This window comes from Zalophus californianus, chromosome 1 (assembly GCF_009762305.2).
Source record: "Zalophus californianus isolate mZalCal1 chromosome 1, mZalCal1.pri.v2, whole genome shotgun sequence".
NCBI lineage: Eukaryota > Metazoa > Chordata > Mammalia > Carnivora > Otariidae > Zalophus > Zalophus californianus.
Genome location: NC_045595.1, coordinates 186,756,815 through 186,782,675, shown reverse-complemented (window position 1 = coordinate 186,782,675; position 25,861 = coordinate 186,756,815). Strand labels below are relative to the sequence as shown.

Sequence of the window (25,861 nt, the reverse complement as noted above, 5' to 3'; positions counted from 1 at the left end):
GATTACAGTTTACCTGCTGACCTCAAAAACGTTACAACGTAAAATGCTCCAAACTGAAGTAATCCTCTTTCCCATCCCCTACTGCAAACTCACTCCTCCCCCAGTGCTCCGCATTTCAGTAAATGGCATCATCAAGTGAGTTACTTAAGTCAGAAAGCTGAAGTAACCTTGACTTTTTCACCCTCCTCACCTCCCACTGTCAGTCAGTCATTAAGTCTTATTAGTTCTAATTCCTTAGTATCTTTCAATTTCTGGTACTTCCTTCAATCATCACTGCCTCTGTTCTAGTACATCATCTTTTATTTCGACCATTTCTGTAGTCTGTGGACATCTGTCCCCATATTTACTCCCCTCCTTCCCATTCAGTCTTCCATTGCTAACCAAGGTTATATTATGATATTATCTTCTTTTCTTTGTAGCTAATATGTAGTCATTCTACAGTTTTCATCTGATACCTTACTTTCTCAGAGATGTTGTACCCAAACTTCTGATTGGCTTGATTTTTCTATATTACACTCACAGAGGACCTCGAATGATTTTTGTAACAGTGATTATGCTTCTCATAAACTGGTGAATGCCAGTCTGTGTCACTAAATTTTAAGCTCCTTGAAGACAGGAAAGAGGTCCACCTTTGTCCACAACTCTAAAACCAGTGCCTGACTTAGTTATGGACCTATAGAAGTGCCTAGAAGTTACTTATTCATTCCATGACATTGCTTCTGCTTCTCTTGCAGGGTGGAATGTCCATATCCCTTTTCCATCTATACCTTCCCCCAGATTAAACATCCGTCCTTCCAGATTCAGATCAAATGCATTTCCTTAGTGCATTTGTCCATTATTGCTAATGCCCCTCATGTGTTCAGGATAACCATCTGACAGAATACTTTTCCCTCCACTTACCATCAGTAATAATATCTAACCCCCCTCCATTAACACACACACAGTGTTACCTTTTTTAGAACAAATGCCTTGCAGAGTACCTTGCATAAAGAAAACTTTCAATGAAAACTTGTTAAACTGAAATTGTTTATGCCGATTCTGGCTTTATGCTATTATGTAGAAGCAGATCTTCCTCTGTCCTCAAGACACACACATCCTATTGCCTAATTTGATCTCACCAACCAGAGTCTCACTTCAGATATTCAAAAGAGAATTTTTTACTCATCCTAAATCAAAGCCTTCTTAATCTTCCTTCTCTAATTAAGTGGTACCATCATCCATTTTCTCAAGTAGAAGCGTTGGCATTATCTCTGGATTCTCTATTTCTCACCATCCCTACTCCTTGTGTCAAATCTAATAGCAAGCTCAGTTAGTACTCTCTCCAGTCACTGGATTCAGTGCCTTTTCTGTATCCACTGCAATTATATTATTTACACCACCAGCAGTTTTTGCTCCTGGCTCTTCACAGTAGTTTCCTAAAAGATTTTCCTGAATTTGCTTTCACCCTTCACCAATCCACTCACTATCTAGAGCAAGTGGAATATTCTTAAAACATAAATGAGAGCACACCACTCAATTGCTTCAAAACTTTCAGTGATTTTCCCTAGAAAAGAAAGACATCTTACCGTGCTACAAGGCCCTGTCCTCTACGATCTGTAGCAGCCTGTAAATCTCCTCTCAGCCACCCCCCGCCATCCTACATCTACCTCCCTGAATTTCTTTCAGCTCCTGGCAGAGGTCAACCTTTTTCAACCTGTGCTCTTGACACTGCTGCCTAGAATGCACCTTCCTGACATTCTGCGTGACCAGCAACTTCACTTCCTTCAGGGCTCAGCAGAAATGTCAGCCTTCCAGGACCGCTCAGACAATATTACCTGAAATAGGTCACCTTCTTCATTTCAATATCAATATTTTGATTTCTTCATAGCCATTATTACAATTCTCAGTTATTTTTATTTATCACATACTTGTTTGTTGTGTGGATTCACTCATGAAATGTAAGATCATTAGTGCAGGAGTAATGTCTGTGGTATCCATAGGACCTACGAGATAATTTTATTTATTCTGGCGACTCAGTAAATAATAGCTGAGTGGATTAAGTGATTTGGTTGAAATAATTAAGGTCATTATATGCAATATAAGTACAATGATGCTTAATGGAGAATGGGTTTGGATACTGATTTTGGAACGTAATAACCTGTGGTCAGGGCAAATCATGGAAGTATTTGGAGCCATACTAATAGTTTCCTTCCCTCTACAATCAAAATGTAGATTTGTTGTAAGAACTTTTGAGATGAGGTATGTAAAGTACATCAAGCCGGTTTTCCATGCGTAAAACAGGAGCTTGATAAGGAAAGTAACATTTTATTTTCTTTTCTGCAGTAAATAGTAGTTGCAATAATAGTGGTAGTGTATGGACTTTTTTCTTTCTGTTAGAAATGCAACAGGCTAACAAGGCTATATAAATTAAGAAAAGGGATTATAGGTTAAGTTTTGTATGAAAGAAAATAGAGTAGATTTCAGATTTTTTAAAATGTTAGGTTAGTGTTTTGTTTTGTTTTTGCATTTGCTTTAAGTTAAAATTGCATGGTAATATTCCTAAGAAAATATATACTTTTGGGGCGCTTGTGTGGTGCAGTTGGTTAAGCATCTGACTCTTGGTTTCAGCTCTGGTCATGATATCAGGGTGGTGAGATGGAGCCCTGAGTCAGGTGCACTCAGCATGGAGTCTGCTCAAGACTCCCTGTCCCTCTCGCTCTGCCCCTCCCTCCCTGCGCACCCTCAGGTAAATAAATAGGTAAAAAAAACACATTTACTTTTAATAACAATGAAAAGAAATTCAAATGAGTTGACTCAGTAGATTCTGCCATGATTTCTAAAATACGACATTTGCTATAATGGGAAATTGGAGTTCTAGAACTCTCTACCAACTTTCATGCTTTTAAAATGTAACCCAAGCATCCCTGAAATGTGATAAGTAGTGCACATTCCTGAAGATGTGTTCCTTAGTGTGTGTTAATTATATTTGAGATAATTCCCAGGCTTCAGATAAAATATTTCGACTACTCTTCTTTCAAATAATCACTTAGGTTCCATTGCACTATTTTAAAAAGGTTAAAAACTTTCTTTCCCTTTTTAATAGTCATTTCCTCATTCTCAAGCTAGCTTTTAACCTCAGTGCTATTTTGACACAGAGATTAAAAATATCCTGCGCCAATCATAATATGTTTGACCTTTTATGTCCTAAAAGAAAAGGATATAGAAAGAGATGATATCATCTGTAGGGGAATATGTGTAACTCCATAAAAAAATCTCTGTGTGCCACATTTTTATTATGTAGCTTTGTTCCCAGACCATTTGTCCTCCTGTGTATTTGTGTCACGAAGATGTTTGATTTAATTTTATGTGTTTGTATGTCTTTTTATTTCTGGCAGAAAGCATTAATAAGAAGGAAAGATTAAGAGTGAGTTTTTGAGTTTGGTGTATGAGAACCAGGATATGTATGGCATACTTAGTTTGAAATGAAGAAGGGTCAGGAGCATTAGATGGTTAGATAATGGAGTCATCATAGCCTAAATCCTGAATTAATGTATTTGCAAGAAAAAAGAGCAATAGCATTTCTTGTGAACTCTCTGCAGCTCATAAGCAGTTTTACACTGGCTTTTTTTGCAAGGCAATTTGTGTAATGGTTTCTTTAGCGAATAACAATCTGTCTTTTATGCTTTGGGATAACCTTCCTGAACACATACATCCTTTAATTCATGATCCAGAAACCTGAGATGTGTTTTTCTCCATATTTCTTTCTCAAACAACAGAGAGAAAACGGTTGGCTCACTTCAGTGATTACGTTCAACTACAGTTTTCAGGATCTGGAATGTGACGGGCTGAGACAACATGGGAATAGGCTCAATTCAGGATTAGGTTTTATTATCCTATTTAGTGATTATAACTTCTAGGCCCTGCTGCGATATCGATTAACCCCTGTGTCCTCCAGTAAGCCTTCTAAATGCTCTGCAAGCTGATGGTTCCATATAGACTACATCGTGTGACATAAGACTTCTCATTTGTCAGCTTGCTTGCCACTCTGTGACCAACCATTGCCCTTTGAAAACTATTAGGGTACCTAAATTTAGGAACCATACAACTGAAGTTCAAAATTAATATTCTTGCTTGGATTGCACAGTGTTCTTTTCGGGGATAAGGTACATATCCTAAAATTATTTCAGTTTTGTAGTGGTTTAAATAAAAAGTGGTCTTAGGGGTGCCTGGGTAGCTCAGTGGGTTAAGTGTCCTCTCAATCTCAGCTCAGGTTTTGATCTCAGGGTTGTGAGTTTAAGCCCTGCATTGTGCTCCACACTGGGTGTGAGGCTACTGAAAAAAAAAAAAAAGAAAGAGAAATAAAAGAAAAAGTGATTTTAAATTTTAAATTACCACATAAGGTTTGAGACAGTTATTATCTCTGGAAATATTTTCCACCTGTTTTTGGTATCTATTGCTGTGTAAGAAATTCTGGAAACTCTGTGTGGCTAAACATAGTGACCATATTATTATCTTATAATTTTGTGGGTCAGGCATTTTGGTGGAGTTCAATTGGTTGAGTTTTCTGTTTTGTTTTGTTTTTTTTCTTTTTTGGGGGGGTGACAGAGAGAGAAAAATAGAGAGAGAGAGAAAGAATCTTAAGCAGACTTCATGCCCAGCGCTGAGCCTGACACAGGGCTCAACCTCACAGCCCTGAGATCATGACCTGAGCTGAAATCTAGAGTAGGATGCTTAACCAACTGAGCCACCCAGGCGCGCCTTGAGTTTTCTGTTTCAAATGATGTCACTTGTTTATGTGGTGGTATTCAGCTAGTAGACAGGCTGTTTAAGAGAGTCTTAGGGATGTCACATATGTATGTTGTGCTTTTGCAGGAATACCTAAAGACTGGGTTCAGCAGGGACTGTCCAGCAGAGTGTCCACAAGTGGTATCTTCAGGATAGTGGTCTCAGGCCATTCAGACTTCTTAGGCTTAGAGCTTCTCCAGTGTTCAAAGTGGTCTAGCAGAAGTTGTAAGGCTTTCTTATGACCCAGCCTGAAAATCCTAGAATATCACTTTTGTTCTGTTCTATTGATCAAGTCACCTGGGCCAGCCCAAATTCAAAGAAGAGGAACTGGACTCTGCCTCTCAGTGGGAGTAATAGCAAAGAATTTGTGGTTTCCTTTAATCTCTCACATTGCCCAACTCTCTGTTAGCCATGACGTATATTGGGTCAGTTCTACCATACTTAAGAACCATTACAGTGGCAAGATAGTAACATAGAGGTTCAGAGAGATTGATTTTGCTCAAGTTCATACTGCTCATAATTTAAGAAAAAAAAAGTTGGCCTGACTCCAGATTTTGTGTTTGTATATTAGGAAGATTGATTAATTTGATCTTAATAGCAAATAAATTTTACTGTTTTCTTATTACAAAATTGCAAGTTATTTCTGGAATAATTTAGAAAATATGATAAAACAAAAAGTGATATTAAAAACCACAGACCTGTATTTCTCCTGCTCGGATATATTCAGTGTGATAACTTGGGTATATCTCTGTATCTGCTCACTATTGTGGAGAAAACAAACAAACAAACAAAAACCCAAAACCCAAAACCTGTTCCCAACATTTGGTGACTTAAAATAACAACCATTTATTTGGTTAACTGGCGTATGGGTTGTTAATTTAAAATAGGTTCAGCTGACCTCTTCTTCCGGCTCTGCAATAGGCTTTTACATGCTTCTGCGTCCAGCAATGAGTTAGCTCTCCAACCGTGCTTCTGGGTGTTGGCTAGCTGACTGCTGGGGTGCCACAGGTCCCTCACACATGGTCTCAACTGGTTGTTAACATGAAAATGATGGTGCTGAAAGACAGAAGACAGAAGTGTGCAATACCTTTTGAGATCAGGACTGGCATATTGGCACAAATAAAGTTATAAGTCCAGCCCGGATTTCAGGGTTGGAGAAATTAACTCCAATTCTTGATGAGGGGAGATGCAAAGTTGTATTTCAAAGGCTATGGACTCAGAAAATGGTAAAAAAAATATATTGTGGTCATTTTTTCAATCTACCTGATACAACTCATTCATATTTTATTTTTTATTCCCCCCAGGCCTTTACAAGTAAACACAAATATAAACATAGACACATAGATTTTATATATACCTATTTACATATTACAGGTACACTCTCAACAATGGCTTGGTTAAAAATTACTTGCTACTTTTAATATTTAAGCAAAATAATCTATTACTATTGCTTTAATTTGCATTCATTTGATATATGTGAAATTAAATATATTTCCACATGTTTGTAGGTTACTTGTTAGTGGAATTTAGAGTGGTTTGCTGGAGTGAAAGACAGGAGGCAAGGAATTACTTGGGAGCATTTTACAATTGCATATTAGAAAGAAAATGAGCAACAGAGCACCACTAGTGGTGGATACAGGAATAGAGGAGAAAATCATCATAAGTATGGGGTGTAGATGGCATGGCCTCTTTTAAGTGTGGCAAGAGAGGGAGAATTAAACATCGAAGATGCTTCGGCAAGAATGAAAGAATGAGAGTGCCACTAACAGAAATTGTGAAGTGTGGAGGAAAAGGTGATTTCATGAAAAAGTTCACTCTTGAAGATCCTGACAGTAAAATACAATCAGAACACCAAATGGAGATATTAAACATGTAGTTGATAAACTATGGAGATGGTTAGGTGTTTGTTTATTTGTTTGTTTTAATTAAAGTGATGGTAGGAAAATATTTTACTTTCCAAGGGGATAAATGTTATTTCCTAAGCAAGAGAAACACAGATGATTGATAATACCACAAAGCATATTGTATTTAAAGGACAGAAGAAGTAAGGGGGAAAAACAAATGAGATGCTAGGGATTAAACATTTTCTTAGACTAATTTCTTTCTCACTCCCCAAGACTGTTATTTCAGTCCCTTTCTTACATCAACCCCCTACTACACTTGCTCTCAACTGATAACCATTTCCTTACACTTGGTTATTAACAATAAAAGTTCTCAGGGGATCTTTAGGACAGTGAGAATACTCTGTGTGAATCTGTAATGGTGGATACATGTCCTTATACATTTTTCCAAACCCATAGAATGTACAACACCAAGAGTTAACCCTCATTAAACTGTGGACCTTGCGGGGGCGCCTGGGTGGCTCAGTCGTTAAGCGTCCTTCAGCCCAGGTCATGACCCCAGGGTTCTGGGATCGACCTTCATCGGGCTCCCTGCTTCGCGGGAAGCCTGCTTCTCCCTCTCCTGCTCCCCCTGCTGTGTTCCCTCTCTTGCTGTGTCTCTCTCTGTCAAATAAATAAATAAAATCTTTAAAAAAAATTTAAAAAAAACTGTGGACCTTGGGTGTTAATGATGTATCAATGTAGGTTCATCAGCTGTAACAAATGTACCACTCAGGTGAAGGATGTTGAGAACCAGGGAGGCTATGTATATAGAGGGGCAAAGGGCATATGGGAAATCTCTATACCTTCCCCTAAATTTTGTTGTGACCCTAACACTGTGAACCTAACACTGTTCTATAAACAATATCATCTGAAAAAAGAAAAAAAAAAATAAGGAGTTCCATATAATGATCTGAAATCTGGGTGTGGTTCACTGCAAAAAAAAGATTATGGCTAAAAATTTTAAAAATAAATAAAAAGTAAAACAGAAAAAAAGTAAAACAAAAACTCTCAGCTACCTTTACATTCTAACACCTGTTATTGCACCCATCCTGTCTTTATTCTATCCTCTACAATGAAAAGAGTGGACCTTTTCCTCTCTGAAGCATTGTTCAGTGGATTCCATCCCTTTTTAACTTCCTCAATGACTCACCCTTTCCCTGGCCTCTCTCTTTGGTATCATTTGCCTCTCTTTCCTCCAAATCATTTGCATTAGCAAAGAAATACTCTCTGATATATTCTATCTGAAATAATAAAAGCATCTTCTACTCTCATATCTGTCTCCATATAGCAACAAAAAATGGATTCCCAAAACCTGAATTATTTCACATCTAGATCCTGCATAATTTCTAATCCCTTCTAGCGCTACTGTTCTTATCTCTGATGGTAATCTTGGCACTGAGGTTTCAAACTAGTTTTCTAGTGGCTTTCTCTAGGCTTCTGCCTCTGTCTACAATGAACGTTTCCATCCTTCTTGCCATCTACATAGCTGTTCCTTATTTTTCTTTATAATTGTCATATCCTCAGAGGGTCTATTGTGAGTTGGATTGGTGTTCCCCAAAAAGATATGTTGAAATCCTCCTAACTCCTGGTACCTGGGAATGTTACCCCATTCTGAAAATAGGTTATTTGCAGATATAATCAAGTTAAGATGAGGTCATGCCAGAGAGAAAATGTGGAGAAATACAGGGGAAATATAGACATGTGACAGTGGAGACAGTGATTGGAGTGATGCATCTACAAGTCCAAATTCTAAGAAATGCCAGCAAGCATGATAATCTAGAAGTAACCTGAGATCCTTCTATACATCCTTCAGAGAGAACACGGCCCTGCCAATACCTTGATTTCAGACTTCTAGCCTCCAGGACTGTGAGAGAATACATTGTTATTTTAGCTCAGTCTATGGTATGTTGTCACAGCATCCCTAAGAAGCTAATCCCTAAGAAGCTAATACAGGGCCTCAAATTCCCATGCTAACTAAACCTGTTTAATTTTGGACTATCCCTTATTGAGTATTTCTTTCCTTCAAACACTCATTACACCAGAAATCTTTGCATACACTTGTCTGTATTGGTGCTTGTGGTTCCTTTTTCTGCAGTCAAGGACCATGCCTTCCATATTCACAGTTCCATCCCCAGCTCTGTCCGGCATACAAGCAACAATCAATGTATTACCTGCTATAAACGTGAAATGAGGACCCAGTGTTAGAGCAGACAAGGAAACAATAGCTCTAAGTAAAGAATTGGGATTAAGAATGGCAAATGCTGAAATGGAATCAGAAGCAACAAGGCCACTGGATTTTGTAATGTTGTAGAAGTAGTTGGTAAGCTTTGAGAGAGCAGTTTCAGGAGAGTGGGTATGACAAAACCAAATTTTAAGAGCTAACTATTGAGCCATCAGTGCAGAACTGTAGGACCTAGCTGTAGCACTCCTTTTCAGGAAAGTTGGCAGTGAGACGAGGAGGAGGAATAAAGAAGGGGCTTGGTTTTTCTTGGGGTCTCTATCTACATAAAGTGGCAAGAGGATATCCAAATAAAAAGGTAGGTTTGCTGCTTATTAATGATAGTAGAAACCTCTTAGGAGTCTGGATTTGAGAAGAAAGAACTCAGTGTGAAAGAAGCGGCTGGTATGAATGGAGTTAATGATGTTATGTATATATAATTATGTATATAATACATAAAGTTTCATAGTGAGCCTCATATGGAGTGGCTTTTATTTTGGTGTTCATTTTGTGTTTGCTTTTTTGAACATATCTTTCTTATTAGATTGTAAACATTTTCGGATACAAAATTCTCTCTATACATACAAATAAGTGTAAAAAGGATATTTTAAGTGAAATCCTCTTCAGCCATACATAATTTGTGTTTAGTAGAAAAGTTCTTGTTCTCAGTTTTACGCCCAACTTTAAATCTGTCAGGTATTTTACCCTGGCAAGGGGTGAAAAAGTTATCTACGTGAATCATTTTCTATTAACAGAAGACCTGATATTAACTGAGTACTTATTCTTTGCCAGACTCTGTCCCAAGGTTTTTAAATACATTTTATCATTTATCCTTTGATATAACACAGAGAGATGTATTTTGTATCTTTATACAGATGCAGAAACTGAGGTTTAGAGAGATCCCTTATCTAAAGCCACACAAAGAAGTTGCAGAAATTATCAATCCTCCTGTCTGCAGAGCCTTAACTTCTGCATTATTGCAAAAATAGATATACAAAACAATTGCCCAAAAGGTAATTTTGGTTGTATATAAAGCTGTACTTTTCTTTTTTTTTTTTAAAGATTTTGTTTATGTATTTGACAGAGAGAGAGAGAGACACAGTGAGAGAGGGAACACAAGCAGGGGGAGCGGGAGAGGGAGAAGCAGGCTTCCCGCTGAGCAGGGAGCCCGATGCGGGGCTTGATCCCAGGACCCTGGGACCATGACGTGAACTGAAGGCAGCTGCTTAACGACTGAGCCACCCCGGTGCCCCTGTATTTTTCATTTTATTACTTGTTAAAATACTGTTCACTATAAGAGCAGTAATAAGCTATGTCACTCTGACTTTGAGGCTGATGACTGGCTTTATAGTTTCTCCCACAATGTCCTATCTATACTCCTGACAACTTCTTCTTTCATTGATATTTTTAAAAATAATGAACCTAAAATTTAGTATCAATAAAACAAAATGATTGACAAAATATATTCTAAACAATAAAATCTCCAATTTCCTTGTTTCTGGTATCTCTTCCAGAGAGATGCTTGGCAATAGTGCATATCTTTTAGATAAATATTGATGTGTCCATTTGGAATGGACATTGCACAATTGGTAGCAATAAAAACAAAGTGTGTGTTGTTCAAGGTGGACTTAATAGCTGACACTGAGGCTGACTCAGATTTTATAAGCATTTTAAATTATATTACTCAGCAATTATTGTTAGTGTGGGCAATGGTATGTGCAATTATTAAATTCTTTAAATGATCTAAAGCCAATATGTTGGTAGTAAAAGCTTAGACATACAACTTCAGAATGGTTCCCATGAACTTATTTGACACGGTGTTAATGGGTCTGTCCCATTTAGCCTATGTTTCCACCTTGTAAGCCAGGTTAATTTAAAAGCTTAAGGTACAGACTGCTATAACATTATAAAATGCATGAATGCTACCATTACAAGGAAAACAACTATTGTTATAGTTGTATATAAAATCTCTAGGGTTGTCTCCTGCTTCCATTGCTGTCCCTATTGTTTCCCCATGTCATCCAAATGATTGCAGAAACTATATTTGCTCAGTCATTAGACAGTGAATTCAAAGGTTCTTTTCACATATTTCAAACTTGATTACTTTTTATTTCTTATCCTCTTCTGTAGGCATACAAAGATTTTGCACACTTAATGTAAAACATTCCATATTCTGGTTTTAAGGAATATTCTTTGGATGGGTTTATAGCAGCGCACTGAGAGCAATTAATATTGGGATTACAGTTGTATCAAGACTGCAACAAGTGAATATTCTATTTAACAACTGTTAAGTGGTGCTAATGGGCAGGTTTAGACCACAGGCCAAGGAGAATCTTTAAGTGCAAATACAAATCTTGTTACATATGATTAAGTAAAATGAATTGGGTAATTAAGAAATAAGTCCAGGCTTAGATATTATATCCTACAATCTTAATATGCATGTGGTACCTAAAAAGATCATTTCACAGCCTCATACCTTCCACATGTGAAAGTCCCCGTGTGATCGGTAGGATTTTCAGGTTTATTCATAATGACAGCTGACCCTCAGAGGATAAGTAACTTTGTAAAGCGTATCTGGACTGAGAAGGACATTGTTAGGTTATCTTGACTATCTCCCTGCTTTCCAGCAAGGACATACTTAAGTCATCTGTGTAACTTAGGTATCTTGTACATTAAAACTTGTCAGGAGAAGTATTTCTTGGCCTTCCTTATTTAACCATAGAACATTTAACAACTCTCATTAGTATATTCCTCTCTTTCATTCATTCATTCATCCACTCTCTTTAATTCTCTTTTGTATGATAAAATCCATCTCCTAATTTTTATTTCTGCAGGAAAATATACCTATTATCTACAACTGATTTTCTTCTCTCTTAGATCCTTCAACAGAATCCAGAGCCTGCTAAAATTAGAATTTAGGTGTTTTGGTTTTTGAACTAAGCATATGTCATTCCTTTTGTTCTAAATATTTCTTTTTGTAATGTTTCTCACACCCTTCTAGATGTTCAGAAAAGTTTTCATCCCTGTCAAACCTTCTTTCTTTCTTTCTTTTCCAGTGAACTTAATGAAAATCGCACTCTTTTCCCACTCTTTTCAAATCTCCTTTCCTAGCACCACTCTCTTTGCTACCAGTGAATGAACTTAGTTTCCACATCACAGAGAAAAAAAATCCTCAGGAAGTCTCTGAACCTCATGCCCATTCCCCACCTCTAACCCCACACCGAAAAGCTTCCTCCCCCCACCTTTCTGTTTAATAGAAGTTATTCTTCCTTTCTAAGGCTAATTACGCCACATCTGGATGTCAATCCTTCCCACAAGACAGACGATATCTGAATTGTTTGTAATTTCAATCTCTGTTGGTGCCATTCTGTCACCATTTAATCAAGCAATACACACAAATAATAAAAACTTTCAACTCAACTCTCTCCAGCTCTGCCTCCTTTTCTTTCCTCCACTTGATAGCTAAGTATGTATAAGAGCTGCTTATACTTGGCATTATTGCTCATCTTTCATTCATAGGGCAACTTGTGCTATCTACTTTCATCTCTTACTGAACAACTGAACTGCTTTCTCAAATGTAACATAATTTGCTTGTTCAGAAATACAATGAATAGTTTATTTCCTGTCTTATTTCCTTCCCCAGTAGCATTTCATACTGTGTACAATTCTCTCATCAAAACACACTCATTCACTGGACTCTATAGTACCATCTACTCCAAATTTTTGACCATTGCGCTGAAACCTTTGGAAGGTTCTTCTTTCTTAACCCACCAGTTAAATGTTGGGGTCTATAAGAATTCTGTTCTACATATGCTTACATGGGATTGCTCTTCTCCCATGGCTTCAATTAATGTCTTTGTAGTTCATGATATCCACTTTTAGATATATTTCTGTTATTTCAGTGCTTATATCTAGTTTGCTACTGGATATGTTTGTTGATTATGCCTCAAAAGCTGAAATTTGGTGTGCAAAATTACTTGCAAGTACTTTTCTTCTCTTGTGCTCATTCTCTCAAAGAAAGGTGCCACTATCATCCATTCAGTTCTTCAAGTCAGGGATTTAAGCATGGCATAAATCTCTCAGTCACCAATCCTGTTTTTCTAATCTCCCCAGCTTTTACCCCATTCTAGGCCACAGTTATTATGTGATACTGGACTCATTAATTCTTCCAATTGATTCTCTGTGTTATGAGTAATTTTTTTCTGATCTGATCATTTATTTTCCATTTTTTAAATCCATTAGTTGATGAAACTGCACTGAGTTGGTGGCATAATCCCACAGAGAAAATTATCCATAAATTATTATTAATGAATATAAAGATCAGCAATTTGTCAGTGTGACCTATTTTAAACTTTCAAGTAACATCTGAAGTGACTTCCTAGAAAATATTGTGTGAGTCCAGGGCTAGCCTGGTCTACCACTGATCTTTATTCAGATTGTTAGTTGATTGTGTGATCTTTATTTTGCCTTTCTGGTATCATGGCCAGATCCTATACTTTTACTGAAGAACTTTGTGTTCTAATTGTAGAATGAAGATTGTGTATGTATCATCACTAATTTTTATCACAACCCTATAACTTTTATATACTTTTTTTTTAAAGATTTTATGTATTTATTTGACAGAGACACAGCGAGAGAGGGAACACAAGCAGGGGTAGTGGGAGAGGGAGAAGCAGATTTCCTGCTGAGCAGGGAGCCTGACATGGGCTCGATCCCAGGACCCTGGGATCATGACCTGAGCCGAAGGCAGATGCTAAATGACTGGGCCACCCAGGCGCCCCCTTTTATATACTTTTTAAAGTTATTGTTATTATTCCTGTTTTTTGCTTTAAGCAAAAATTTTTAGGCTTTAAGCCTAATTTTATTGCTGGTTGTATATTTAAGCTTTTGAGATGGTTTTTCTGAATCTCTGTGTGTGTGTCTGTGTATGTGAGTGTATCCTTATATATTACATCTTACTGCATTCTCAATGAGCACATATCTTTTTAAGTTTCCCATAGGAAATTTTATGAATCAAAACAAAATGATAAGTTAATACCTTAAGGACTATGGATCCAATACTTGACCTTGCTGTGATTTTTCAAAGTCTAATGTTTAGTTATCAGGCTGGCTGAAATACACAGGACCAATATATTCATATTATGTTCAATCTATTATTAGTGTGTTTGTTTTTCTTCCTTAAGAAGGACCCATGTTTACAATTGCAAATATTATTCAAGTAACTTTTCTTAATCTCACTTAAAGGCAATTTAGGATTAGTTGAAAACAGTGAAATCTATAATGAGTAAAGTTTGAAAACAAAATTTAACTTTAGTACATGTTATATCATTTAATGCTTGTAAAAATCTTTTAAGTATTGTGTTATTTGTTTCATTTTTCAGATAAAGAAATTGAGACATAGAAAGGTTAGGTTACAGCTAAAAATTATTAGAGCAGATTACAAACGTGTATCTTAAATACTACAAAATATAGCTACATGTTTTGAATAAGACATGGTTACTGCCCATGATAAACTTGGAGATTACCTGATATTTAACAAATGTTTACAAAACAGTTAATTAGTGCAATTATATTAGGACCAAACATGTAAGATAGCCAATTCTTTAGGTAAAAAGGGGTGGGATATTGGCAATTTTATAGAAATAAACTGTTAAAAAGTGCGCAGTATACATAGTGGTGATTAGAGAAAAACATGATTAGTTGTGCCCCGTTAGGCCAGTGAATTCTTCAGAGAGATGTTGAGAGGTAGTCTGAAGAGTTCAGTAGACAAATGATGAAGGACATGCTTAGTAGATACACACATGAAACAGAGACATAAAAGAGTACTGTGTACCCAAAGAAATCCAACAGGTTTGTGATGCTTGAGACATAGGGTAAGAGTGCAAAGGGCTAATGCATATGGATTCAGGTGTCCAACTTGTGCCTGGCGCAAGGGTGTGAGCTTTAATTAGGCACCACTCATATAATAGGCATATATTGACTTTTATGATATTACCAAAGCAGGCTTAGAAACTCCAGACTTTGTGGCTGGGACCTGGAGCAGCCAAAAGTCCCCTGAGGATTCTTGTCTTTCTTGCTGCTACTCTGGATGACCTGATTCTTATTTCCCACTGATGTCTACAAACAGCTAAAAAATTTCAAACAGAAGAAATGGTTAATGATGATGAAAGCTACAGTAAGAATGATGATGTTGACTCATGATGATGATAAGATTGTCTAGCTGCAATTGAATGTTTTGTATTTACCAGGCTCTATGCTAAGAATTTTATTGTCATTCTGACAATATGAGGATAGGTATTTTATTATTTCTAACATATAGTAAGCTATACCTTGGGTGAATCTTGTGTGTGTGTGTGTGTGTGTGTATGTGTGTGTATGTGTGTGTACACATAATCTCAAAAATTGCCACAGACAATTTTCATTTGGGTTGCTTTTAGTTACTATTTTTTCCAAGTGAACTGGGCATCCAAATTTCAAAAGGCTAATCTAAGAAATGAAAAATGAAGTGGCATAATCCAAATAATATTTTTCTTCTAAAATTCATGTTTCCACCATGAGATTTCTCAAAGATAACTATAATTCATTTGTTATCTTATTCTTTTTTATTTTGCATGAAAAAATAGTAAATCCTGTAAGGAAAAACTGGCAAAGTACAAGCAAGGTTTGGAAAATTCAAGATCATCTAATTATATACAAGACATGGAAGCTGTTGCTATTTGTCTTTATCCTGCTTACTTTCTGAGGGTCATCCCACCAGAAACCACCATTCTGAATAAATTGATATGTAATATTAATAGCCAATTGGAGGAAACAATTTACATCACCACATATACTAACTAGATATTAAGTAAACAAATAATCTATTGTGACTTAAAATGGTCTCCATGGTATGCATCTAATTTAGTATGGATAAATGATGGCTTGAAGCTGAATGATACCAGTACTTTAAACATGTTTTTGATGCCTCTGGTGTAAATTCAAATGTGACCTCAGCCAGTTGCTAAATCGATAGTTACACTGACATGCCCAGCTGAGTGACAACATGGCCTTCATTGTTTCCGGGAGTGAGGATTTACTGACTTCATCAATCTCTCTGTAGATTTGGATCTAGAATTAGATATAATATATTTTAGGTATAAAATAACATTATTATTGCTAGTATTCTGAGCTTTTTTTATGCAGCAAAGATACATTTTCCCATTTAGTGCTCACAACATATGTGCAGATTTTGGTTATCTCTATCTCACAGATGGGGAAATAGAGAACCCATGCAGTTAAGTAGATTGACCAAGGTCATGCAGTTGATGAATGGCAGAAACAATCTGAATTCACCTCTAAGTAATTCTAAAGCTAGGGTAGTTTGAAATCTGCTTGTTGCTCATGTATGAATAATTGGTATGCCAGTCACTTTTGCATGCAGTGAAAAAAAAGTCTTACACCCTAAGTAGGACAATACAAGTATCTGTGTTTTATCTGTGATGACCATGGCAGTTTTGCTCCTTGCCACCCCTTATACTTTAGATTCCAGCAATCTCCACCAATTCTTAACTCCTGAATTCTGTTCTTTCAGGTTCCAGTGCCTTTGCACATGCTGTTTCCTCTGCTTTGAATGCCTTCACACCCTGCGACCTGAGCATTCACATTCACAATCATCTAATACATCCCTACTCATCCTTCACATCTGTATTAGTTTTCTATTGGTACCATAACAGTTTAAACAACACAGAGCCACCATTTCTTGGCTTTGAAGTTAAGAGATCCTAGAGCCAAGAAATGCAGTGGCGTCTACGAGCTGGGAACTACCCATACTTTATTTATAGCCAGAAAGAAAACTGGATCCTCAGACCTATAACCACAAGAACCTGACGTCAGCCAACAATCTGAGTAAGCCGGAAAGGGATTCTTTGCTAAAGCATTCAGAATGTAACACCCTTGTTGACTGCTAGCTCTGAGACCCTTACACACTTCTGACCTGTAGAGCTGTGACACAATAACCTTGTATCATTGATGCCCTTAAGTTTAAGCTAATTTTGTGAGAGACCGAATATACAAATGGGCAATAGCCAGATCATATTAAAAAAAAATAGAAATCTGACCCATAGCCTCTGTGGCAGCTAGTCCAGGAAGACAAATCACAGGTGATGGTGGCTGATTCTCTTACTGTGACAGGCTCCTTTGCTTCTTTTCATGTGGATGGTCTTCTTTTATTTCTATATTTGTCACGGCAGTAATAGAAGACTAATACATCCAGGATGAGGGGCAACTTGTGCAAGCTCAGTGGTCAGGCAGGGATGGAGTCCACTAACAAAGGCTACCGTGGGCTTTACAGAAACATGCAGCACTGAGCATCTTTACAGTGTAAATTGACCCCAATGATAGTGTAGAGAGGGCCAGACTTCAACAGTGCCAATGTGGAGTGGAAAAGTTTTCATAGCACCTAACTGGGTTCAGACTTGGGTATTCTCTTCACATTGTGGATTGGTCATGACTGAGGCTATTTAGCTCCTGTGAGTTATGGACAGTTTGGGACCAGCCCCACAACGTAGATATTAGGCTCATTACAAAACTAGCATGTGGGTTCTCGAGTCATTAATTGGAAAAATAAGAAGAAATTTATTGATACTTGTTCCTCAGGTTTGTGGAGCATGAAATCATGGCTACCTTCCATTTCCAGTTTATGCACTCTGTATGGTTTGAATTATTTATATTGAGCAGGCATTACTTTTATGATCAGAAATAGAAAACAACACAAATACATGCTAATTTTGCAAAGCAAAACAAAACCTTGAATAAGTCTTCATGAAACAAGAATCTTCTCAATTATTTGTGACTATGAAGAGAACTAGTTCCTGAAAATCCACAGTTTGCTCTGAATTTCCTCTCAACATCCAAGTTTTAGACTTAATTTTATAAAAGTGCATTACAATCAACTTTAATTTCTTATTTAAAACATTGCCATTTCCAGTCTCAAAGGTATCCATTCATTACCCTCAGGATTGTCATCTGTTGAACCACATTTCATTATACCTTAATTATTTTGCTCTTTCATTGGGCGGAGGAAGATCTGCCTTAATGTGGAGTTTTAGAAATCATTAAGAAATACTCTCTCCAAACTATCCCTGAACAATAACAAAGCATGTCATTAATGGAACATCGTTGTTGAACTGGGTCCCCGTGGTCACTGCAAACAATTACCAGCAAAATGGCAGTATGTTAATTCAAAGGTTGCAGTTACCCTCTTCAGAGCTGAGGTTACAGCTCTTTCCCATCTGTTAATTTCATATTATTAGAATTTAGATTTCTCGAGGAAGCAGATGGCTATAAACTTTAACAGGTGTTTTTGGTGCACTGCCTTAACTTTAAATGCTGAACAGGTACAGCTTGAAGTTTGCTGGGCTGCACGGGGAGTTAGTACTTTAAATGATGTGTGGGGAGAGAATTAATTTGTTTTGAACTACCTGAAGAAAATTCAATATATTGTACACAGAGGTTCATGCTTACTTGACATGGTGCAATACAATGAGAAATGTAAAAAAAAAAGAAAAAAGATTTAAAGAAATCCTGAACTGTATTCTTCAGACCAGCCTACCCCTTTTCCTGCTGATAAAGTACTGAACAAGAACATGCTCCAAGTTATGGCAGTGGCTGAAAGGGAACGAATAGGGAAATATTCATGCATCAATGATGGCTTCACCAATTGAGTGTGGAGCCCAGGTCATCTCTGCTCTCCTGAAATAAAAATAAAATACAAATCTGCATTCCTATTCTGTACCTCTTCACAAATATTTTAACATCACATCATGTTGTGCTTCACTTGGCAATGTTCTATCTCACTCGAATGGAACACTGTCTACTGTCTTATAAATTCACACAATGACCAAAAAAAAAAAACAACAACCTAGTAGAGCACAATATAATGCCTAGACTTGTATGTATTTTCTAGGAAAATGTAAATTCCTTAAAACCAAGGATATAACTTTCCACATATATGAGATGAATATAAAACTCTGAACAATGACTATGATATAGATTTATTCAGTCAATTATTTAATGATACTTTCTATCTAAATAATACATTTTTTCTAAATTGCCTGGTGGTCTTATGACTGCAAAAGTGCTTTAGGCTTTGGTAAGCCCTGTGTGGATAGGACTTTACTTCAGTGATTTATCCCCAGCACATAGACTATTGCCCTGCACATGTAATTACTCAATATGTATTTGTTAAATTTTTTTAAATGTGTCATAGATGCAAAGAAACTAGAGAAGCCCAAATGTTTGTACTTTATAACTAGCAGTGAAGCTGCAGAAAAATTATTGAGACAAGTATGCAGCTGTCTCAGGTACGGATGGGTGCTGCTGATTTCTGCAGAATTAATGCCGCATATGTATGCTCAAGAAAAGAAGTAACATATAAATAATGATGATATTACCAGTGCTGAAGCTTATGAAAAACACAGTACATTTCCCTTGTGCTTCTAGTTGTTCTGGAATTGGTTGATGTTCTGGGTTAGTTTTTCTGCCTGAAGTCTACCAGATGATGTGTTGGTCTATCTTCTCTGAGCTCTCTTGGATTCTTTAGACAGTCAAATTGACACTGCTTTCAGTTCTCTTATGTAGTTGAAAAACTTTGGTAGCCATGCATGGTTCATGAGTACGGACTGGATCATGCCATTCCTTCCTGAAATATAACATGATTATAGAATGGCCCTTAGTCCTAACTCAAATGTATGTCCTTTAAGAGCAAAGGTCAGCAAATAGAAATCATTGAAAAGATTGCCTGAAAAAGTGTTCCCTTGGATATTTTCCATTGATCCCTCCAGATCCACTGTATCCTTTTCCAAGTGACTTTGTACTCATGGAGGATGACTGATAATTGACAGCATCAATAGATATCCAGTTGGTTTGGTCAACAGGGAACACCAAAAACTCAGAAAGAGGAATGAAAGAGAAGACAGAGTAGTAATTTTCCTTACTGCCTTGCTCTGAGGTTATCTCAGGCTGATTGCTTCCCTCAACTAAAGATCACTGATCCCCCTCTTTGCCTCTTTAGTCTTTGAATATACTAAGATGCCCTGCTGTTACAATCCCCAGAGAATTAAACTATTCATTGTAGTTTTCCGAAACAACAGCCTGCACTTTTATAAATAGTGCCTTTATTAAATCCTCCTCAATTTACCCAATTTGAATGTATGTCATTTTTTTTTTTTTTTTTGGCCTGGACCCTGACTGATACAGTCTCTAAGTGATAACTAAAACATTTTAAAGGACTCAGAGTTTTAAAGTGCATTCGTTTGTTACTTTAAGTTTCTTAAGTGATAGAAGATTGGAAGAAAGTGTGTAAGAAATTCCTCTTTACCTGCCTTTTTTTTTTCTTTTCAGTAGAGAAGCTCCCATTTACTTGCAACTATTTTAGAGTTAAGTAACTACTTAGAATTGAGGAGAAAATAATAAAGCTGTTCTTTTGAGAAATAGAAGCTGTCAAGGCTTTATTACCAAGAGGAAGCACCAGAAGTAATCAAGGCTCTTTTTGCAAAATATGATGTGTACCTTCCTGTCAAACTCCATTAACTTGGAGGTTTGAATTATAGTTCTATTTCACAAAATAGTATGATTGAATCAGACATAATATTAGAAGCTGAGAGTTCTGTTTAAAATTGCCTTTTCTTTGTTCTAAAGAGAAATAGAACATTCTGAAATGTATCCTAATCAACTGTTAATAGCTAATTCAATAGCCACCTGCATCAAATTCTGCTGTTCTCAGAATAGAACACCTTGATACTCCAGAGGGAAAGTGTTTACTCTCCTATTTGTGTGTAACTAAGCTACAAGGTGAATTCCAAATGAACCAATGGGGAAAGTGATATCTTTATGTGTCCCATATATTGGGCATTTTGGGCCTCTATTGGCTACACATCAGAATCTGAGTTCATCCCACAGATAACCAGTTGTGTGCCACAGAATCAGGAACATATAAAAAACGTTGAAAGATGTAATGTAAAAAGTATGTATTATTATGGACTTTTTTTCCTTAGGCCTTTTCTCAGAAGACAGAAAAATGACATTCAGATCAGTTTAGTTGGAAATTTATTGGGTCAGTTAGCTCATTTTTGCAAAATGTGAAAATAATTTTTAAAATCTTTATTTGGAAATATTGCTTATAAAGTTACTGTTAGTTTTAAAAGCTTTGATAAAAGCCTGGACAACTAGTATAGTTAGGCTTTTTTTTTTTTTTTTTTTAAGTCTTTTTGCCTTAGCCACTAGTAAAATGGAGATGAACCTAGTATTCTTTTCAGAAGGCACAGTGCCTGGCATAAAATATTTAGCTCTTGTTATTTTGTGTTCAACAAAAGTGATGCTTCTTTCTCTTCAAGTAGGAGTAGATTTTTGTAAGAAAGAATGAGGCTAAGATGGAGGTGGGGAAAGAATAATATGAGGACGTTGGAGGTGAGAAAGTTCAAGTGAGCAAGTAGAGTAGGCTAGAGGTACCTCTTAGATTAAGACACATTTGCACTCCTGTTCTTGAGAGGTGAGGAAGGAGACCTCTAGACCTGCGCTGCATGCCTATGTTGGTTATAACCCATCCATGTGGCAGCTGTTTAGCTCTACTCAGATTCCATGTTTTTACTATCTATCTTCTTCCCATATAATAGTTTTATTACTGAAAAGAGAAGTTGAACTTTCACAAGCTCTCCCTGGGCTCAGATATTCCCTCCCAACTCTTTGCCCCTTCATACTTGGAGTATTATACCATCTCTGGGAGCTAGATAGTTCTCTGCCCAGAGTATCCCCTATATTAAATTCTAAATATCCCCATTTGAAGATGACATCTCTTTCCTGACTGCTCACTGATATAGAGGAAGCATTACAGGAATGGGCACACCAGCATCTGGCCAAACCAGATCTGCAACTACCAACCTTCTAGCCATGCATGGGCTGGGAATCCAATTTGTGCTATTCAACTCTTTACTGGTCCACTCCCCCTGACTTCTAGGGTCAGATCTAGAAGCAGGGATGTGAAGACAGAGAGAGGGAGAGGAGTGGCTCAACCTTAAATCTTCCTGGAACCCAGTTCTGGTATTTTGCTGTCCTCCGTCTCCAGATAGAGGTATACAGTTTTCCACTCTTAGAGAGTTTACCATCACCTGCAACCTACTAAGGCGTGGAAGCTACCCCAAAGGCACACCAGGGACAGTTTTCACTAGTTAAATCATTGCTTTGCATTATTGTCTAATAGCTGTCCTCATATACTATTATCTGAATAATTTAAATGACATAATTTATCTATTTTTAATTTTAATTAATATCTATTTCTGCTTTTTTTGGTGTTTGCCATTTTATGTCACATTATATTAGTCTGACTTGAAGATTTCCATCTTTAATTAATGTATTAGTTATCATTAGCTCTTCTCAAATTTGATTATGCAAAACTAAAAAGGCAGTAAATTCCTTCATGATGTACTCTGGACTCCAAAATGCCTGTAGGCATTCTCTTGTGTCAAAGTTCTAAGCACCTTTACTTGCTACCTGAGTATTAAATCACCACTGGGCTTTGTTTTGATTGGGTATTCACTACCTGTTTTATCTTAGAAGATATACTTGATCTCTCTGGTCTTATTTTTCTCAATTAGAAAAGGGGGCTCTTTACATCCCCATAGGATGTTGTGAGAATAGAATGTAATGATATGTAAAGCACTTCTATCCATGGCTGTACATGCTATGGATATCATTAATGTTAGTCAACCTGTTAAACATCAATATTAATTTGTACAGATTCACATCCTCAGAGTAACATAATCCCAACGTCTATGAAAGAAAAGACTGTACATCATTTTATTTCCTGAGAGCTTAGTTTCATACAAATTCCGGATATAACAACTAAAGCCATTAATATGCAAGATAGCTTGTCCTAATAATTCCCTTAATAATTATCTTTAGCTCGCAAACTCTATCAGATGCAGAGTTTGAGCAAAAAATAAACAGTAAGTTAAACAAGATTTTAAGCAGTTTTATTTTATGTAAAGAATCTTACAGCTATGATAAGAGGACAGGTGACTAATATAAAGTCAATGTAGAAAATATTGCACCTTTTAGTAAGTACTATTATTATAATATATAATACAACTACATATAATGTGTTATGATTTTAAATACTGTTCTGCAAGTTTAGTTTTATTAAATACTATTTATTTACAAATTCTTAGCAGTTTAAACCTATCTTGAAAAAATACGTGTTCATGGCATGACCTAGATGACCCTGGAAACACAAGTTGGTACATATAACTCATGAATTTATGGTAATTTTAGTACTTTTCTGGTGTTTATCATTGCTTAAGTTAATTTGATATATTAAGCCCCTAATTCAAAAATAAGGAAGAAGGCTTCAATTAATTCATTTAAAAAAGAATTAGTCATTTTTTGAGTATTATCCCTTTTAATTCAAACATTCACCAAACATTTTTGGAAATCATGTGTGTGACAAATGGGTGCAACACTGGAAACACAAGGATGGATTAGATGCAGAGCCTGCCTTCAAGGAGCTTGTGTCTAATATGGTGAACTAGGCAACACACAGGGCATTAAGAATGGACTTATGCTATCACAGAAGTGTCTGCAGAGACAGTGTGGATCACTCAGAAGGAAGGAATGATGTCTCTTACTTTTAGTAAGGTTTTTTTTTTTTTTTTAAAGATGATGCTGGAGTCAGATTTTGAAAGTGAATAATGCTCTTAAGAGGTCAGGATTAAAATGAAATTCCTTGAGGAATTCACCACTTTTGATGGAAACGATCTATTATTTGCCTTGTGTTGGCCTTAGAATTAATCATCATGTATTAGAAATAAATTCACTAATTTTTCCAAAGAACTATTATGCTTCAGTAACTTATCCTTTTAGACATCTCAAAAATACTCAGTTAATAATGTCAAGGGCCCCTCAGGTACTTAGTAGAGCATAATTTCCCTATTTCTTTATTTTTTTAAATGCGTACTTTGTTGTAAAATATGAGTTTTGTTCAAAGATTTTTTTATTGATACTCTTAAGAAAAATTGTGAAATACTTGAAAATGGGCAAAGAAAAATAATATATTACTGAATGCCTGTTCCTCTTTCCAGATTATCCTCAACTTTCATTGTCCTTGAACTACTTCAACTCTATGCTGTTAGATAACAATGCACATGATCTTGTCCTTAGACATGGACAATGTATGTCCCCTCAGATTGGAAAAAGTCAATTTTCTAACTATTTGTAAATTCATTTGCTCTGCTGAAAGACCTAAATATATATGGTACTTTGAATTCTCCCATGAGGCAGTAGTAACATCTTAGTGATCCTTTCATTAATTAAAGAGTTAAGTAAAATCTTTGACATGTGTTCATTTATATTTGTATAAGAATTTTGATATTAACTGTTCTTGGAAATATCCTTCATCACTACTTTCATTTGTGGTGAGATTTTCTTTAGTCCTAATAGAGGCAACCAACACATACTTGGTACAAATATCAAACATTCTGTATGTGGTATAGAAAATTCGAGGAGGAAAGTATGTTACTATTTTTATATTTATATATGTATGTATATATAACATATGTTGTATGTGCATATAGTATATATATATATTGTAATCATATAAATATATTGGTATATAGAAAAAATTAAGAGTTTCTGGGAAAGGTGAGTCAGGAAGGGCAACAACACCTGTGTTCATATTTGAAGAGACTTGAAATCAAATAACATTTTAGGCATAGGACTTTATTCTTGTACAAAGATGTGATAAATACAGAAGTGTGAAAAGGCATGGTATGCCTTTGGAATTAGTTCATGGTAGTTGTCTATTAAACTACATAAAGATATGGGGAAGAAAAGTGGTTAGTAATGAGCCTGGGAAAAGTAGCCTAAAGAAAGATTGAAAAGATCTTACTTATTAGATAATTTAGAATTTATTCTCTATGCGATGCAGAGCCATTCAAGAGGTGACATGATCAAATTTGATTTTTTTAATGAATCAAGTGACCAATGGATTAAATGATGCAATATTAGAGTCAAAAAGAGGCAGTATGGGCTAGAATTTAGAGTTGGCCAAGTTGATGGGACACTGTTTGGCCAAGACCAGTAGTACTGAGATAGAGCAGTGAGGAATAGCATGAACCATTAGGATGAAAAATATGGATATTTGTGTACTACAGAAATGAAAAATAAGGAACTTTATCTTCTACTCTATGTAAATTTTGGATATGATAATTACCCCCAATCAAACACAGTAAAATTGGGCTAGCTACTTCATATTTTTATCTGCCAACAAAATAATAGTGGATGACGTTTGAAAGTCACGTTGAAAGCATCAAAATAAACAACTTTTAAAAAAAACCTAATGTATTTGTTCCCTAAATAAATTTCAGAATATTTTAAAAATCACAGATTTTGGGAATCTTGTACTTTATCATTTTCTAAGTGAGTTGCATTGTGAGTAAGGTATCTAAACTTCTACAGTACTCATGAAGAAATGCTTAAAAATCAATGGATTTTCTAGTTATCTGAACAATAATATGCAAACAGTATTTTAAAATTATTGAGCCATAGTTGGTATCATTTTGTCTACTAGGCACAAATTTCAAAAAGTTTTAGGGCATATTGGCTTAAAAAAACTTAAAATAAGTTACATTGTGCTTTGATTAGTAATTAAGAAAATTAGGGACTCAAATCAATACCAAATTTATTTTCAGCCTGATTAGGAGCTTCCTTTTGTGTGCTATATTTAAATATAGTTAATAAATATAAATACTGTTTTGATTGAAAATTCCTACCTACATTCTAATATCTACTTTTTTCATTTCAAGAAAAGGGCAAATAGAAGAATTTGGTGTATTTTCAGTAGACAGTATGATTAATATCATAATCACGTGTTTATAAAGTCCCTAATTATGCATATTTTGCAAAGACCTGCCTAAACCTGTTCTTTCCCCTGTAGGATTCAGGAGTCTTATTTATGGACATTCAGGGT

General features: G+C 36.1%; 1 protein-coding gene across 8 annotated transcripts in view; it reads left to right on the top strand.

Moving 5' to 3' along the window:
• ROBO2 (roundabout guidance receptor 2) overlaps positions 1-25,861 on the top strand; it is a 1,647,790-nt gene that overhangs the window by 249,099 nt on the left and 1,372,830 nt on the right. The window lies entirely within an intron of this gene.